The sequence below is a fragment of the Crocodylus porosus genome, unplaced genomic scaffold (genome assembly GCF_001723895.1).
Source record: "Crocodylus porosus isolate Cpor-Errol unplaced genomic scaffold, CroPor_comp1, whole genome shotgun sequence".
Classification (NCBI taxonomy): Eukaryota; Metazoa; Chordata; order Crocodylia; family Crocodylidae; genus Crocodylus; species Crocodylus porosus.
This window is the reverse complement of record NW_017728932.1, coordinates 8,811,492-8,827,207: the sequence shown is the minus strand read 5'-3', so window position 1 is coordinate 8,827,207 and position 15,716 is coordinate 8,811,492.

The window sequence follows — 15,716 nt, the reverse complement described above, 5'->3', positions numbered from 1 at the left end:
CTTCTCTGTACCAGGCATTTGCGCGGCTAAGCAGAAGTGCTGAGTACTAGGCTCTAGGTAGCAGTTTTATTTTGTTTCATGTGCTCTGTCTGCCTGCACGCTGCATGCTGCTTCTTTCATGACCTGATATAAGGACAGAGATCTACAGGAAATAACACTCCGGACATATAAACTGCTTCTTTCTGTCTCTACTGTTGTACCTTTGAGCATGGTTTCAGACACTTCCTTCAGCTGGATGCAGAGAATGCCAGACTTCACATCTGGACTTGTTACATTTACACATGAAATAAGTTTAAAAAAAAGAATGGAGCTAGTACTCAAACCAGGTTATGAAAACAGTTAGGATGTGATTTATTTCTCCACTGGACATTGGGAAATGTAACCTTTTAACAAAGCAGTGATTTCAGACTCAGTGCTAAACAAGTAATAATTTATAAGCTATACTCAGAGTAGTACACAGAGTAGCCACAATCATCACACAGCCCCAAAGCATTTTCACTTTGTGGTCTTACAAGTCTTGTAGGTCGCCTTATGCTGAACCATCCTAAATTGACACTACTGATTATCTTGTGAAATGCATTTCCCTGGTCGCTTTAAATTTGCTGCAAGGGGCAGGCATTTGAAGCATTTATTAACTTCCTTTATTAGGTCTCTGATCATTATTTATGTTAGCAACAAGGATTTCAGGCTGGGATGTTAGCAGTGTAAAGTATGGCAAGTAAGGACAAGTTTGTCCTCTTGGTATCCTCTCTGTAGTGTTAGAGATGGGCCAGAACTAGACTCGCAAATGGAACCACTTAGCATTTGGGGATGTGGGTTGGATTTTAATTTTTGGATCAGAGTTAGCTCTTGCACTTCAGGTTCCCTGTCAGATAAGGATTCTCTCTATCCTCCCACTACATCCTTGTGAGATGTCACCTTAATATGTGTAGATCTAACAGAAAGTGATACATCACTGAAGGCTGAAGAGCTGGCCATGTTTTAAATCCTTCCCTGCAATGCTAAGTCCTAGCCTTAATTCAGACTCAGCTCCAGGTCCCAAATGAAATGGAATCCAGATCGAAATGACTGAGTTCGATTTGAAGAAGAAAACGACTGCAGGGCAACCGTCAGATTTCAGGGCTCAGCAGTGAGCGGAAAGCTTGGTGGATGGTGATGGTTTTGAAAACCAGAAAAGCAAACTACAATGAAGGCTGATTAGTAAGTTAAACTGAAAATTGGGACTATTGCTTTTACTCTTTCACAAACATTATGTGCATTCACTACTTGCACAAGGAGGCAGTTTGACAGCCCTGGGATACTGGGTTTTATTCAACAGGAACCACTCTGGACCGATGCTGCTGCCCCCTACAAGTGAAAGGAGAACTCGGCCTTCGTGGCCTATTCAGTCATTGTCTTTCTGTGAAGGGTACTAAAGAAGGATCCTATGGGAGCTGGGGAAATATCTGTGATGTGGACACTGTGCTGTATTAGCCACTGTTTTTCCTATGCAGAAAGACGGTTGCTGAACACTGTCTATGAGATACAGCATCCTCTTACCTCTCATTGGCTCCAGTGTAAGTAAAGGAAATGTAGTATTTTACTAAATCTGATCCAAATTCTTTAAAACCCTTGGCTACAGCAACAGGACCAAATTGTCTACTAATAATGTAACAGAGTAATGCATTTCCTACATGTTGACTTCTGTATTTAAACACAGCGAGGAAAAGGTTATGCATTAGTTTTTTTCGTCAGCTGTCAGTTTAGCATCAGCCCATCCAACTGATAAGGTTGACTGATGCCCAGATGGTTTCAGAAACATCTATTAAAAGAATAATGGTAAAGTGAGTGGTGAGAAATGTGTTTAAAACAAATTAACCTCTCATATTTCTGTTACAGCACCACCTGCGGTCCCAAACAACACAAAGGCGGCATTGTGCAGGGTGCTGTCCATAAACAATGAGAGACCGTCTCTGCCCAGAAGAGATCACAATCTAAGTAGGAAATAGAAAGCAAAGAAAGATGCTGTAACTCATGCTACGTCACTGCTAGGAATAAATTTGAGTTTACCGGACTGCAAAGCCACTGTTTTGTCCATTAGGCCACACAATCTTCCCAGCTTACGGTCAGTTTGCTCATAAAGGCGCTGAAGGACTGAAATGGTTCCATCTGCTGTTCTGATGTTTCAAGCATTTGCCTCCTGGTTGCCAACTGACTCAATCACACACCTCCCTCCCTGAGATGCTTGTACAGAGTGCGCTATTCACAACTCGCACCCAAACTCCAAGGGCCGCGTCCAGATGTGCATGGACATGTGGTTCCTTGGGACAAGCGGTGGCGGTGCATCTTGCACCACCACTGCTTGTCCCCAGGGAATGACACGTGTGCGGCAAGTTGCCCTGGGTATGGTAGGAGAGGCTGGGGCCAGCAGCCTTACCTGGGGGCCTCCCGGGGCTGCAGCTGCAGTGATTTTGTCATGCGGAGCCTGTGGCTCCGGGCGGCCCAGCTCCGCTTTTCAGCAATGCGCACTGGCCACGCATGCGTTGCTCCAGTTTTTTTCCTGTGGTTTTTTCTGACCCCTGCATGTCCGGGGTCAAAAAAAGTGGAAAAAACCCCCAGTGCAGCACATGCTCAGGCAGTGCACCCTTGCAGCGTGGAGAACACTAGGCTGTGCAGTACGTGGTGTTGCAAACGATCAGTATGTGATGCTACATACCGCACAACCACACTTGTCTGGACGCACCCCAAGGCTCCTTCTTCTCTACATGTCAATGTCTAGCTGGGGTGGCATGGGTGCTAAGGCACGTGGTAGACCGCCCAGAGATTGCAAGCTAGAAGCCATGGAAGAAGTGCTCATGGCACAGCCTGTCCGATTCAAGGAGTCTGCAAATTCTACTAAGTACCTTGTTACAAGGACATGAAAAATGAAAGGTTGTCAGAAGCATCCCCTCCCTCACTCCAGGAGACAAAGAATAAAGAAGCCTGGAACTACAATCGCTAATAAGAGACCTGCAAAATCGGCATTCCCAGAATCAATTTCTCACCGTAATTTAGTGCCAAATCCTCATCCTGCAAGTAAAGTAAGAGAGTTAGTATCCCTCTGGATACTAGCTTTCTCCTGACTGTAAAGCAGAGTAACTGGGTGGTCTGTGGGAAGAAGCAACTGGGATTTTATGCCAAAGAAGCCAGGCTTTGCACAGACCAATAGACTGCACTGGAGCCACTCCTACACAGAGATCCTTTGTGTTCACGGGGTTTTGAGTCTTCCTGCATGGACCCCTCCACGTTCCCGCCTGTCCCATTTCCCAGCCCTCTTTGCAGCACAGACCAGAGTCGAAATGCAGTGTGTGCCCAGGACAGTGGCTGGGGAGTCAAAATCCCAGGACAGTCAAATCCCAGGTCTTTAAATAAATGGCCAATGTAGCCCAAGAGCTAAGAAAGAGAGAGTAAGGGGAGTGTACACCAAAAATATGCAGGTCAAATGCAGGGATTGAAAATAACATCTTTGAAGTTGTAGTGGGGACTGGAGGGGAAGGTGCTGGTAGATCACATGTATAATCTGCTCTGCTCTGTACTACGTGACCTCAAGCGAGTCATTCTGTCCTTTTCTGTGAAATGGCAATACCAGAACATCGCTGCTTTACAGGTACGTTTGGACAAACGAGTCACCTCAAAGGGTCTGGGATGCTGAGGTTCAACACCAATGAAAGCTGCAGATCAGATCCTGCTTGACTCAGACACGGGGTTTCCCCCCTGACGTTTGGCTGTGCTGATTTCTCAGAAACAACCCACAGAAACCTCCTACTGATTGAACGCAGAACCCAAATGGGCTTTGTTGCCAAGGTGGCATCATGGCAAATACAACGCTAAAACAATACAGTCAAGCCCCATGAACTGCTGGATTTGGGTAAGCAATACTTGGATTTGTTTCCTGCAGAGATAAAAACACAGCTGCTGTTTTTATTGACTGAACCACACTGGATTATCTGTGCACTGTGCGAAATACAATCTTTCTGAGTTACCAAGCCTTTATTGCACAATGTGCCCTCTCTCTTTCAAAAGAAGTCATACTGTATAACCTTATGCCTTTCTTTCTGAATACGTCTTTAATTAATCCATAAGAGAACGTGCTATATGAGAACAGACCTGGCCATGGCTGCTGAGTGATGGACAGGCTGACTGATGGACTGGGGGCATTTCTGGAAGACAGGAGGTTTCAATTTCTTAAACGTATGCATTTGTAGGAAAAACACTGACAGACTTCTAAGATTCATGCCTGAATGAGGAATCCAGGATTGGGTTGATAATTAACTATTAATTTCTCTAATTTTAAAACGTGTTTTTGGTTGCCAATTTCAAGTATTTTTTAAATTGGTCTTGAGTATAGAGGATTTGCTGAAAATGGGACTTTAAAGTTGTTTCAAGAGGAACATCTAAAATAGGTGCACCCAAAATGATTCTGGAAATGTTGGCCCAATAAAACTAACACTAGTAGTATAATACAATAATCAGCTTATATCTACTGAGTTGCTATTGCAAAGGGTATCAGGCAGCACTGTTGCAATAGATGCCATGCTGAAGTGTCCCAACAGGAATTTCATGTATACAGTGCCTCACAAGCTTATTCTTCAGACAGACATAAATTTTCCAGTAACATCCAATAAAGGCCCAGTTTTCAAAGGTGAGAAGCACTGGCAGCTCCTAATGAGCTTTAGTGGATACCTAAAAATCGAGCCCTTGAGAATTTAGTTTGCACGCTCAGCCACTGATGAATGATGTTGGTGAAAGGGGTTGGACTGAGGGTGTCAGAGAAATGAAAAAAAGATGTGGCTGGCATAAAGGGCTGAAGCAAGAAGTGGTGCACTTGGATAAAAAACATCACTTTGGAGAGGAGGCAGCAAAGATATGGGGAACAAAGACTGGACCAACGGCATACGGGTGTAGTTTTGGGGGTAATGTAATATGACCTGAACCATAGTTTTCTGCTCAAAAGCAAAATAATTTGATGCACCCAAATTAACTCATGCATGTGCTAGGCCAAACTTGGAAGGTTATCTAAATGACCTGGCTTTCACTTTGGACAAACGTGCACTCACGAAGCAGTAACTGGTTTCCTATTATGAAAAGTAGGTTTCTAAGAAACATCAGGCCAAGGAAAAAATGTCTGGGAGCTCCTTCCTACGGTTACATTATCGGCTGGTGCAGGATGAAAAATACTCCTCAGATGAGTGCACGCAAATGCTGCCAAAGCAAACCAACCTGCCTCTCCTCTGCTTCACTCAGGGGGTGAAGATAAAACAGATGCAGGATCAGGCCATCTTCATGTGCAAACTGGGCCCTGAATGATTACTCAGGCACAAGACCGAGTTTCAGCACGGAACACTTTATCTCCAACATTGAAGACATTTTTTCCCCCAATTTGTGTTTCACAAACTTAAGAAACACTGTGGCTGTAAAAAAAGAAAGATGAAGCTGGGCCTGGGTTGTTTCAAGTGCTACCAACGGGACTCGCGCATCCCCTGCATTAGCAGGCAGAATCTGAGGATTTGTGGAGACAGTCCATTATTATTCGCTAGCACCATTTCAAATGCAACTAAAATAAACAGGGTCAAATCCTGCTATTTCGTGCACCAGTGTAAATGTGGAGTGATTCCACTTATTTCACTAAGATAGAAGAGTGGTGTAAGGAAAGACAAGGAAGGTGCAAGTAATATTATAAACCATAACTGCTCTGCACTCCTTTTAGTCATCAGAGCTAATCTTAGGGTAAAACAGGTGTGAGATCAGTCTTATTATTTAAGAGAGGGAAACTGACTTTTTTCTGATCTCGAATAGGAAAATTACAAAACCACTGGAAATTACACCAGGGTTAATGTGTTATATGTCCAGCCCTCTGAAGACTGAAGCAAGGCTGGTTTTCCATGGTGCATTACACTTAGCAGTAGAGACGTTGTGGTTATAATGTGGGTAGCTATTCTGATACGAAGGCACAAGCCAAAATATAACCCAGCTGGCTCTCTCAGAACAGTCCTAGGCAAGGACTGCAGGAGTAAACACAATAAAACTTAATTTAGTCATTCAAGTAAATAGATATGGCCTGGAACAAAGCAGGTCTCTTGGGAAGGAAAGTGCTGTGTCAACACTCACTGCTGGGATGGCATCTGCCCTTTAATATGAATCTTTTAGGTCATCAATTTATTTAAGCAAGTCATGAGATCTGAACTAAACGGAAACCAGATCTGGGTGATACTTGGTAAGAGTTGTGAGTAAAGAAGCCATTTCCAACACACAACAATAAAAGGTTACATTGATCCTGCAACACCCAGAAGAAATGGCGCTTATTCAGTCCCATTAATTAGCCTCTTTTCCATTAACCATACATTTGTTTCATGCACCACTCCTCTAACAACATCAACTCTAACAGAACACTTTAGGCTAACTCAGTAAGGGCCGTAGCCTTCATGTTACTTGGGACCTGCAGTCAATACGCTCTGGCCCGACTGACCGCCATGAATTGAAAGTGCTTAGCACTTCAGATCTCATAGATTTTTAGGGTCAGAAGGGACCTCAGTAGATCACAGAGTCCGACCCCCTGCCCTGGCCTCAGATAGCCCCAGCTAGGTACTTATCACTTTGTCACGTTGGAAAGGCTTAGTACGTTGCAGAGCCTACTCCTAAAAAATCAACTGCACCCAGTGCTGCGCAGCTGTCCAAGAGAGTACACAAGGCAGGGGAAAGCGCGTGTGTCAATGAGGTACTGCAATAATGGGTGCCAGGACAAAACCTTGAAACCTGACCTACGAAACAAGAGTAGAAAGGCAGTCACTAACAGCATTTCATTAGGTTACTGCCAGCCGCACAGGCAGCTGGAAGAAGGCACTGGGAAGAACAGGAGATGCTGGTCTCCTTCAATCTACATATTATGGTCCCATTTCCCATCACTCTGGCTACCAGAGCTTGCCCCAAAGAGGAGTGTCCGCTGCATTTTATTCAAAGATAGGACAGAGACTGAGATCTTGTGCTTGTCCATGTTACTTCCCAGCAGCCACCAGGCCACTGATCTTCTTGCACGCTTGGCTTAATGCCACAGCTGAATCCAAAGCTTGTATCACACGTGCATGGTCTTTGGGAATAATACAGAAATAGGCTTATCAGCAAACCTACATTAGCTCATTCAGTCCTCCCCTACTCATAATCACAGCAATAAATCTTACTCTGTCCAGCAGACCTAAAATGGCATTCAGCAATCAGCCTAAGATGCTATTAAAATGCATGGATGGAGTTGGGTCTGCCTTTCTTTTTAACTCCACGTAGTCTCAAAAGGGAAATTCACCCTGACGCCAGACGCTGGTACCTGGCTCTTTGCATCACTTAAGCCCCATGGAAGGTAATGCCTGCACAGGGACCCACAAACTGAAGTCCTGGTTGTACTATAATGGCAGGCTCTGCATTGCCTCCCAAGAGGATGGTGCAAAGAGCTTAGGGACATAATGAAATTCATGATCCTGTGTCACCCAAATCCCTTCCTAGTCGGCTAAGTGGGGCAGTGATGACTAGTGATCTACCTAAGTCACACCAGAAACGCATTGCACAGTGGCGCCTTTAATCTTGCTCTTTTCACTGAGTGCCCTCCCTCCCACTGCTGACTGGCCAAGGGAGCCTGGCAGCCCCTCCACTCACTATTTGTTCCTTATTGACTGGGAGGCAAAAACCACGGTTGTAAATGTGCCACAAACTTTGCCTCCCACCACTGATTAGCCAAAGGGCCCCGGTGGCTCCACTACTTGCTACTTGATTGGCCAGGAGGCAAAAACCATGGCATATTTAAAACTGTGGTTTTTGCTTCCTGGCCTATCAGGAGCAAGCGGTGAGCAGCGGGGCTGCTGGGATCCCTCAGCCAATCAGCAGCAAATGATGGCACAAAAAGCAAGATTAAAGGAGCCACTGCACAGCATACTTCCAGCGCAGTTTAAACAGATCCCTAGTAATGGCTAACCCAGGCTTTGGGAGCTCAGTGGCACTTCAGAGATGTTTCAAATACTGATTCTGACCATCGCCCCCATCTTTGCACAGAGCTGTTGCACTATATCTGGACTCTGTTCTCTTATTATTTGGCTTGTGGTGGAGCTGGGGGGGCCCTCGGCAGAGATCAGGGATCTGTTAAGCTAAGATGCTCGAACAGATGTGCATAAAGAGATGGGCTGCAATTCTGGCATCTATGGCCCCTAATCCCATTATCTTAAAAAAAGGAGAAAGCGATCAATTAAGTATTTCAAAAAAATGTGAAACACAAGACAAATTTCATCTCACAACTTTCTGACTATGAGGCTGGTCAAGCACTGCAACAAACTCTCTAGCAAAGCTGTGCAATCTTCACCCCTGGACATTTTCAAGAGCAGGTTAGAAAGACTGGGATGGTTTAGTCAGAGATAATCCTGTCTTGACCTGGGGGCTAGACTAGATGACCTCCTGAGGTCCCTTCCAGCCCTCCTTTCCTATGATCCTATGATCCTCTCCCGGCAAAAATCAACAACATTTCACTGTTCAGTTGCGATGAAATTCCACGTTTTTGGCCAGGAAGTTGCCTGTCAGACCCGGATTCTACTGCGCTCCCCAAGGGCCTGTCACAGGAACGGGGGGACCAAACCTGGAGGCCACAGACATGATCATGTATGGGTCCAAGAGATAAAATGCCAGCCTCCACATCCCCCATCATACTGGATCTAGATTTCAACCTCCCCAGAGCCCACAGCCACACTGATCAGGGGAACTGGCTCTTCTGCTGGCCTGCTTTGTAAAATCCCAGCCTGCACGCACACGCTCATTCCTGCTGACTCACAGGGGCAGGGGCAGGGGCAGCTCATTCACTCCATTCTGGCAGGTGGGAACAACTCTCTGGGCAGAGGAAACTAAGGGTCAAAAAAGTCTCAGAGAAAAAAAACCCAAGAATAACCCAGTTTCAGGGAATTCAAAGTCAGAGTGAACTTTATGTTTCATGGTTGTTTCAACTGCTAGTCAAGGAGGACCCACAGGCAAAGGGATGCTTTAGGGCACTAATCCATGTGTGCACGTGCATATTAATACATGCACACGTGCTGTGTTAGAACAGGCAGGGTGTGCTGAGCAGACTCCTTCCTCTCTGGTTTATCTAGACACAAAAGCAATTCCCTTCTGCAGCAAGGAACTCCGCATGTTAGCAGCTAAAATCTTGTATGGGAGTGTGACACACAATTAGTTATTGCTCTAGAGGTGATAATGGCTTTGACATTCTGCTTTGAGTGTGAAGTTTCCAATCATGGCGAACTTCCAACAGGTCATGCAAATCCTTCGTTTAAATGATCAAACTGGCATTGGAGACCTGAAATGGTCAAAAATGCATGGGATTTTTTCAATGGCAAAACCGCTACTGACTTCAACAAGGTCCGAATTTCACCTTTTGCATCAATGTAGGAGAGGAACTCAGGCTTAGAGTCATGTCCCCTGCACTGCTGGTCTCTGCACAGCATTCGTGTTGGCACCACAGGGTGGTTAGGCTTAAAAATAAAAACCACTTACAAGAATGTGTCCCATGCAGTTGTTACTCTAAGACTTCAACCCATCATGCATGACAGAAACATCCCAGCCCCTCTCATCCCCAGGCAAGTAGAAGTCATTAATCATATTTGTATAAATTCAATACTTCTGTTGTCTTTTATAGCTGCTTGAGGTGGCTCCAGCTGTAAGTGCTTTCTCGCTTCTCCCCAGGGGATCTGCAAACCCAGCTGCTGAGAATGACTTCACTGGTAACTGGTAATGACAGCTCGGACCAAGAGCTGTCAGAAACATAGCACAGGACCAATGACTTGCCAAAGCTGGAGTTAAGAATCCAACCCCATTTTCATAGCATTAATAACATGCACTCCAGATTAACATGCAGCTGTGAAGGGGGAAAAAAAACCCTGGTGCTTCTATAAATAATGGAAGCACAAGACTCTTCAGGTGTAAGTTTAAGTTATTTTCTTTGGCAGATGCAAAATATTGGGTCTGACCTTGAATTTAGCAGTGCGCATCAGCTAAAATCAGACGCTTGTGGCAAAATAAAGACCCAGAGAAATGGAGGACTAAATGACTCCTTGAAAGAAAACTTCCAACAGAGAAATAAACAAGGTTTCTTCTGTTTTTTTGGCAAATTATGAGAGAATTAGAATACTAGCACTATGAAATCACGTTTGAATCAGAAGGGAGCTGTGTACCTGTATGATCTGTGTCATCAACCTACTACCTTGCTTACTATAAAGCAACAGATTCATCAGGCAGGGAGCTGGGCTGGGATTCAGGAGACCTGGCCTTGCAAGTTTGTTTGCCTCTCGGTTTTTTTAAGGGGTGCTCAACCTTTTTGCCTGGTGGGTCTGATGGACAGGGCCCAGTCTGTCTGTAGGCCAAATCCAGCTGGTGGTCCCGATCCAGCACTGGGGACAAGCATGGCAGGGCACCATCCAGGTGCAAAGAGGGGCGTAGGGGACAGCCTGGTTCCAACCCAGCCCCATGGGAGAAAGGGGGCTTCACGCAGCCCCCAACCAGCCCCAAGGTGGGAGGGAAGGGGTCTGACCCAGCCCCATGAGGGGAGAGGAGGAATTGTGCAAAGAGAAGGATGTGGCTTGCCTCCGACCTGCCACAGGGCTCGTGGAATTTGGTAGCGGGGGAGGGTGGCTGTATTATTTGCCACCACTTCCCTGCTGCCAAACTTCCCAACCTGGCGGGATCCCAGATGCCATGGCTCTGCAGACTGCATTTGGGCACCCCTTCACAGTGGGGACCTGATCTCAGTTGAGTCTTTGAGACCCTTTTGTAATAGCAGTCATGAATAACAACAATAACATTAATACAGTATTCTATTTTGCAGAATTTTCCTTGAAAATGTTCCTGGTTCCCCATAATTGTTGAATTTCCTTCATCTGCCTAACTTTTACATCATGCAAATATTTATCGATAGATCAAAAATAGATTTTAAAGGACCACATTTACTCATCAGTGGATGTAAAGGCAGGCATCTGCATTTGGAAAAGAGTCGATATTTTATTTAAATAAACCACTGCCTTTTGATTCATTTCATTATGTAAACTGAACCCAAGTCTTGTGAGTCCCGAACTAACTTCCTAACTGCTCCTTCTCCAAATACTTGCTTATCTTCCTCACTGTAGCAAATCTAAAGCCGGGGCTAACATGCAAGAATTCCTAACTCTCCGCCTTCTGTTCTGGGAGACTTCACAAAGGCAAGTCTTAGCAATTTGGACACATTTATTTATGCAACTGATATAGTACAAACTGTCATCAGCGCTTTTGGTTTTATCAACAAAGATGCTTTGGTTCTGGCTTCTGCTGAAATCTGCAGTTAAACTATTTTTGGCTTTATTGTAAACAAGGACAGAAACAAAAAACACGTTTTTAACCAATACAAACAACAACACAAAATTCTACTAATAAATTGGTATTTACTAATATTTAGCACCAATGCTTCTCCCTCCATGTCAATGTTAAAACTCATAGATTCATGATCCATGGGTTGTAAGGCCGGAAAGGACCTCGGAAGATCATCGGATCCAGCCCCCTGCACCACGCAGGGAAGATACCTGGGGCCAGGTGACCCCAGTGAGGAGATCGCCCAGTCTCCTCTTGAAGATGTCCAGGGTAGGCGATTGCACCACCTCTGGAGGGAGCTTATTCCACGGTCTGGACACCCTGACTGTGAAGAGGTTTTTCCTAATGTTGAGTCTGAATCAATCGTCAAGGAGTTTGTGGCTGTTACTCCTGGTTTTCCCCTTGGGTGCCCTGATGAACAGTTGCTCACCGAGCCCTTGATGTACTCCCCTAGTGTAGTGGTAAGCTGCTACCAGGTCCCCTCTTAGCTTTCTTTTCCTCAGGCTGAAGAGTCCCAGATCCCTCAGCCTTTCCTCATACGGCTTTAAGACTCTGATCCTACCGGTGGCTCTTCTTTGGACTCTCTCAAGCTTGTCCATGTCCTTGTTAAAGTGGGGTGCCCAGAGCTGGACACAGTACTCCAGCTGTGGTCTCACCAGTACTGAGTAGAGTGGAAGAATCACCTCCTTGGCTTTGCTGGAGATGCATCGACTGATGCACACCAGAGTATTATTGCCCTACTGACACAGCATCGCACTGCCGGCGCATATTCATACTGTGGTCTATCATTAGCCCTGGGTCCCTCTCATCTGTGGTGCTGGTCAGTTTGGGACCACCAAGCCTGTAGGTGTGTTGGGGATTGTTCACCCCAAGGTGGAGCACTTTACATTTCTCAGCATTGAACTTCATCAGGTTCCCATCTGCCCGACTTGCTAGCCTGTCTAGGTCCTCCTGTATCTGCAGCCTATCTTCAAGCGTGACCAAACTTCCCCATAACTTGGCGTCGTCCGCAAACTTGGCCAGTGAGCTCTTCACCCCCGCATCCAAATCATTAATAAAGGTGTTGAAAAGTACCGGACTGAGCACCGACCCCTGTGCGACACCGTTGCCCACTTCTCGCCAGGATGACACAGATCCGTTCACTACGATTCTCTGGGTCGTATCTGGCAGCCAGTTTCTCACCCTCCTGACTGTCCTGGAGTTAAGCCCACAATCCTCCAATTTTCTCACGAGGACATTGTAGGATACTAGATCAAAGGCCTTTTGGAAGTCTAGGTATACAATGTCAACCTGCTCTCGTGTCCAGGCGGCGAGTTACCTGGTCACAGAAGGAGATGACATTGGTAAGGCAAGACTTGTCCACGACGAAGCCGCGCTGGCTGTCATCCAGAATCTTACCTTCTGCAAGCTTATTATCGCAGATAGACTCATTATGAACTTTTCTAGGATTTTCCCTAGGATGGAAGTTAGGCTGATTGGCCTATAATTACCCGGGTCCCCCATCCTGCCCTTCTTGTGGTTGGGCACAACGCTGGCCCTCTTCCAGTCCCCAGGGACTCCTCCAGAGTGCCACGAGTTGTGGGAGAATTTTGTCAGGGGTTCCACAATGACACTGGCCGGCTCCTTCAACTCCTATAGACTTCAGTGAGATCTGTGTTTCACCTTTGGGACTCATGTCCCGGAACAACAGTAGTGAGTTTTCAGTTAGAGAAATGCATGGAAATACCGTTAATTATTTTCTGTTCATCTGTCCATCATGCATTAACATAAAGGGCACATCGGAGTCAAGCAGCATTGCTGACCAGGAATCAGTTTCATTATTAATGAGTTGGAGTTGTCTCCATTGAATCATCAAAGCTATGCAGAACATCAGTGCCTCTCTGTGAAAAGGACATGCCGGGGATATCTTAAAGGAACCATATACGTGAACATATCCAGGATCTATTCTACTGAAAACTTTTACATCACACCCACCCTCCAATTAATGGATGGGGTGCTGTAATTAGCACCTACCTACCACGCGTAATTAGGGGACTTTTGAAGCTGAATTGACCTCCTATTCACACTATTACCAGCCCTTATACTTTACCGCAAGTCTTGTGATATTTGGGAGTTTTCCATGCAGCCCCAGGTCCAGGAGTCATGTGATTAAAAGTACAGCAGTTGCCACTGTTTCATAAAACAAATGTCTAGCCCCCATGGTTGCAGATAAAAACTTGAAAACATAACCTGACTGTACTGCAAGGGTGCAAAAACCAGAACCAAAACAATGTAAACCTCAATATTTTAAACTGGTGATGTTTTAGGTTTGACTTCCAAATGTTAGACACTAGAGTGCAAGAATTTGGGGGGCCTCCTTCTGCTCTGTAACCCCAATCCAAAGACCTCTGAACTCAGTGCAGACGTTCCCATTGATGTCAGTGGGCTCTGGAGTGTGCCCTGTGCAATTCTTATGTATAGACATGAGCCTTATTTTGTCAATAAAAAGATTTCCACTGTCTTCAACAACAGATCCTTACTGAGCTACGAGTGAGTAAAAGCTGATCAAACACTTCAGGAGCTAGCTGCAACAGATAAATAAAGGTTTCCTGGGATTTTGTGAAGGCATCAAATGTGCCACTTCAGTCTGAACGCTGAACTTCCACCAATTTTCCAGAATGGAGAAGGAAGGATGAACAAGTCTTTCCTGGGTGATCCTTCAGAAGACTGTAACAAATAAAACTGCCACATACAACAGTCTTGGCTCAAGTTACTCAAGTGAAATTATCTGATACCACGATTAATAAATCCAGATTGCTTTACGGATCACACTGCTCTCTCTGCAAGAGGAAACGATATGGACCCTTGCCTATAAACACGCTATTTAAAAAGCTCTCAGCACTGGCCTGCTTCGTATTTATAGGATCTTAGGCTGCACTGTCTGCTGATCTGCACTTGGAACCAGATTCGGAGCTGCCTTTAGACCAGCGTTTCTCAACCTGTGAGTCGTGACCCAAAAGGGGGTTGCAAGAATATATGAAAGGGTTGCAAACAAACTTTAACAATGGATTCTCCTTTAAAGAAGAAAAATGTGGGAAGCTATGAACTTTCCCTTGCAGGCTGGCAGACTTCAAGCCTGTGAGGGGCTGCTTGGGGCCCCCCTTACCCCACACACCCACCCCCTGCCCCACACACTGTGGCGCTTGGGGTGGAGGGCCAGTCGCTCAGGAGTGAGGGGCACTGGGTCAGGACTGGCCATTGATGTTTACAAATGGGTCCTGGTACAAAAAAACTTGAGAGCTGCTACTTTAGACAACTTTGTACTATGCTGCCTTAACATTACCTTAGCCAGCTCAGCTCGAGAACCTCCTCTGCCTAGAAAGCCCCTCAGGCAGCCCAAGGCAGCTTTAAAAGCTTTTATACAACTTGTGTCTACCCCACAGATGCAGTCACGCTGACACCCTGTGCTGGATTCAGGGGGCGTGATCAGCAAAAAGGTGCAGGTATCCCCAGGGCTCACCCAGCTCTTCAGTCCGTCCTCTGCACTCTCCCATGTGTGTCTGGAGGTATATCCCCCAGCGCTAGGATGTCCTCTGAATCAATACTGTAAGTCTGTCCTTCGGGGTAAAGGAGTCACTGGCAGGGCACTGGAGGACTGTCAGCTCTTGAATGAACTTGTCTGCATCCTCGTTGCAAAGTGGGCAGGTTCCAGCCTGAGATAAACGTGCAATTTGGGATTTATCCCCTACGCCCAGCTGTACAAGTGAGCCTGGGTTCGGAGCGCATAGGCAGGTGCTTGAAAGGGGAATGCAGACAAAAACGTGCGCAGGAGGAGGGCTTAAGACCACAAACGCAGTGCTGGGTGTCCAGCCCAACCGCATGAAAGGTGATGAGTCAAAGTAAACACACAAACAACCTACCGGTTAAAGATGATTTGTCAGGGCCGTTTTACGAATGCTAACGTGTGCCCAACCTGTAGCAGCAAACAGCTTGCGAGCACAAAAGGGCTGCACTGGTAACAACTACTATTGAACACGCTCTAATTCATCCACCGCAGGAAGGAGCAAAGCAAACGCCTCACCCGCTCACTCCTCCTCCTCCTCCTCCTCACTTTCAGATGGCCCAGGCGTGGGTTTCAGCAAGCCCTAATGCTCGCCCTCCCCGCCAACAGAGGACCACTGCATACACACTCCTGGCTTAATACCAAAAAGCTGCTTCACAGCCAGGGTGTCCAGACTGTGGAAGGGGGAGCAGGTCTCCAAGAGCCCGGACAGTCCCCTCGCTGGGGCCGCCCGACCCCGGGCATCTTCCTGCCGAGAGCAGGGTGGTCTGCCAGGTCTCTCCAAGGCGTTTCGCTCGGC